Genomic DNA, 3909 nt, shown 5'->3' with positions numbered 1-3909 from the left:
AAGTGCTTATGAAAGGAATAATGGATTTTTTTCAATGTGAAGGGGATGTATTTGGAAAAACACAAAAGGCTGTGTAAATTCACCATCGTCGGCGGTTAAGAGTAAGGTTTCATGGGGGTAAATTGAAGCTTAAAGGTGTCATGAAGATAGGTCTATTAAACTCCATTAGTTACAAGATTTGAAAAAAAAAAAAAACCCTACCCAGAGGGTAACAGCATTCATTAAACTGATATTGAGTTGGTCTTCTTAGGAGAGGCTGGGAGAGCTCCCATTTCTTTGAAGGCTTTAAGCAGAGCAAGAGGAAATAGTCAGGAGGGAGATTAGCCTCTATTCCCACACCTGATTCTCTGCACCCATCTCCTTACACCTCTGGGTGTTGAGGTGACTCTTGCAATATTTGTGCATGAGATTTAGGTTCCTAATTCTATTTCATTCATGCCGGCCTTCCAGTGGATTTAATTTTCTTGGACAGACACTGGGAGGCTAGTGGTGGGGGCTGATAGGTGGAAAAAATCGGTTTGAGGTTAAAAATATGCTGTTGGGTGAGCTGTGGATCTGAAAGCCATGGGCCATCTCACTCCTAGAAGAACCAAGGTCCTGAGTGATTTGCCATGGTCCACAAGGTCCTGAGTGATTTGTCCTGTCACCTCCCCGCCCTCATCTCCTCTACTCTCATCCTCACTCACAGCTACCCAGGCCCCTTCGTTGTTCCTTAAGCAAGTCACACACAGCCATGCCTCAGGACATTTGCATGTTCTGTTTTCTCTGCCTGGAACACTCTTCTCTCAGATACCCAGCAGAACTACTGCGTCACCCCCTTCAGGCCTCTGCTCAGATGTCACCTCCTCAGTGAGGCCATCTCTGACCCCCTATTTAATACAATAACCAGCCCACCCACCACTTCCTGTCATCCTCTGTGGTGAGCGGAATTGCATCTCCTGCCCCCCAAATTCATACGTTGAAGTTCTAACCCACAGTAGCATGTGACTGTATTTGGAGATAGGGTCTTTTAAAGACATAATTAAGGCTCCTCTTCCCTGCCTACACTCCTGCCAGGTCTCCCTGTGAGTCTCTCGCATCCTGCCCGGATCTGGCCAGCTTGGGATGCCCTGTGAACCCCGGGGGCTGTAGGGGCCGTGGGAGCCCGGTGGGCTGAGGCTGTCTGCCCCTGGGCCTGGCTGCTCTTGCTGGCTGCAGGCTCAGATCGGGAGCTCAAGGATGCTGGTGTCCAGTTTCCCTTGACCTTGAGGACCCGGGAAGGTCATTTGCACCATGGCTATGGCTAGTGTCATATTGCCCAGCAGTGTTTAAAGAAAGTCAGATGCCTGGATTGGACTCTGCAGAGACACCTTCACACAAACACTGTGCTTCCTGGAATCAATACTTTTATTTTTCTAGTTCCAAGTTAAATGCATCACATTATAAAACATTTTTGTTTTTTTGGCTGCACTGCACAGCTTGCAGGATCTTAGTTCCCCGAATAAGGATTGAACCAGTTGCAGTGGAAGCACAGAGTCCACTGGACTGCCAGGGAATTCCCATAAAACACTTTTCTATAACATCGTCTCACTGAGACTCCCAAGGCTTTTAATATCTCCAGAATATATTTTCCAATTTTCCATAAGACTCAAAAGTCATATAAGCTCTAAGAAATCCACTAAAAAGACTCTTCAGAAAGTAGAAGATGGAGGGGACTCTGATGAAGAGAGTGACCATAATGTGATGAGTGAGCAGGGAGAGAAGCCTGATGACGACCCCACTGTGGTCAAAGACTATAAAGACTTTGCAAGCTTTGGAGTTCATTGCAGCTCTATTTACAATAGCCAGGACATGGAAGCAACCTAAGTGTCCACCATCAGATGAATGGATAAAGAAGATGTGGCACATGTATACAATGGAATATTACTCAGCCATAAAAAGAAACGAAATGGAGTTATTTGTAGTGAGGTGGATGGAGTTAGAGTCTGTCATACAGAGTGAAGTAAGTCAGAAAGAGAAAAAGAAGTACCGTATGCTAACACATATATATGAAATCTAAGGAGAAAAAAAAAAAAAGGTCATGAAGAACCTAGGGGCAAGACAGGAATAAAGACACAGACCTACTAGAGAATGGACTTGAGGATATGGGGAGGTGGAAGGGTAAGATGTGACAAAGTGAGAGAGTGGCATGGACATATATACACTACCGAACATAAAACAGATAGCTAGTGGGAAGCAGCCGCATAGCACAGGGAGATCAGCTCGGTGCTTTGTGACCACCTAGAGGGGTGGGATAGGGAGGGTGGAAGGGAGGGAGATGCAAGAGGGAAGAGATATGGGAACATATGTATATGTATAACTGATTCACTTTGTTATAAAGCAGAAACTAACACACCATTGTAAAGCAATTATACTCCAATAAAGATGTTAAAAAAAAAACAAAAAACACACAAATAATGAAAAGAAAAAAAAAAGACTATAAAGACCTGAGCAAAAGTAGCGCAGTGTTTTCGGTATAATGTTATTCTGAAGCTAGGCCTAGATATCAGAAGAAATAAAGTAAACCCCACAAATGTGAACTCAGGCTGAATGGGGGAAAATTATGGAAGAAAAGCAGAATGGTGAAAGTGGGAGATACGTTGGATCTTCTAATGGGAGAGGATAAAGAAGCAGAAACAGAGACGGTGATGCAGATTCTCCTGAAAAAAAAAAAAAAGTGTTTAAAGAGAAGACCAGCAGTGAGAAATACAGAGTGATGTTACAACAGTGGAAGAAATTGAAATTGCCTAAAAAGAGTATGCTCAAATAAATGGATTCCTTTTCAGCAATAAACCTGCTTTCTAGTGGTGGGGGAAGGGGCCAGGTTAGAAAGAGGACTTTAAAAAAAAATAAAGTTCTCCTACCATTTGAGGGAAAAAAGAAAAAAAAAAAAGAGGTAATTAAGGTAAAATGAAGAGGAAATTAGGACACAGACACACCCAGAGGGGAGACCATGTGAAGACACAGGGAGAAGCCAGCCATCTATTAGCCAAGGAGAGAGGCCTCAGAAGAAACCAACCCTGCTAACACCTTGACCTAAGACTTGCAGCCATCAGAATTGTGAGGAAATAAATTTCTGTTGTTTAAGCCACCCTGCATGTGGTACTGTTATGGCAACTCCAGCAAATGAATATAACTTTCCTGCTTAATTGCCCTCCACTGCACTTTTCAACTCCTAATCTCCACATGATGTACTTTTTAAAAATAAATTTATTTATTTTTAAATTTTTTTTATTTTTGGCTGTGTTGGACCTTCGTTTCTGTGCGAGGGCTTTCTCCAGTTGCGGCAAGCGGGGGCCACTCTTCATCGCAGTGCGCGGGCCTCTCACCGTCACGGCCTCTCCCGTTGCGGAGCACAGGCTCCAGACGCGCAGGCTCAGTAGTTGTGGCTCACGGGCTTGGTCGCTCCGCGGCATGTGGGATCTTCCCGGACCAGGGCTCGAACCCATGTCCCCTGCATTGGCAGGCAGATTCTCAACCACTGCGCCACCAGGGAAGCCCCCCTGATGTACTTATTTTGTTCAGCGTCCACCTCACCCTCTAGAACCTCCATTCCACGAAGAGGGAAACATTTGCGTGTCTCGTTTACACTGTGTCCCCAGCACCCAGTGCAAGGCCTGCACACAGCGGCTGCTCGCTCAGCGTTTGTTGAATGAATAAGTGAATGAAATGGAGACAAAGATCTTTTCTGGGCTCTCATTCCCTCTGGGGCTGAGTATCCACCTGACATATTCATGAGGGGCAAGAACTCTGTCCCTTTTTTCTTTTTAAAGAACCAGCCAAGGTGGCAGGGAGCAGGCTCACTCACAGATGGCCATACCCGGTGTGGATTTTTTTTTTAATTTAATTTAATTAATTTATTTATTTATTTTTGGCTGCATTGGGTCTTCG

At 44.7% G+C, this 3909-nt stretch overlaps 1 pseudogene; it reads left to right on the top strand.

Annotated features, from left to right (window-relative positions):
• Positions 1-1272: 1272 nt before the first annotated feature.
• LOC103007175 (mitochondrial transcription rescue factor 1-like) lies at positions 1273-2788 on the top strand (annotated as a pseudogene).
• Positions 2789-3909: the final 1121 nt, after the last annotated feature.

This window comes from Balaenoptera acutorostrata, chromosome 2 (assembly GCF_949987535.1).
Source record: "Balaenoptera acutorostrata chromosome 2, mBalAcu1.1, whole genome shotgun sequence".
NCBI classification, from domain to species: domain Eukaryota; kingdom Metazoa; phylum Chordata; class Mammalia; order Artiodactyla; family Balaenopteridae; genus Balaenoptera; species Balaenoptera acutorostrata.
Note: the sequence above shows the minus strand (reverse complement) of the source record. Positions and strands in the feature narration are given on the sequence as shown.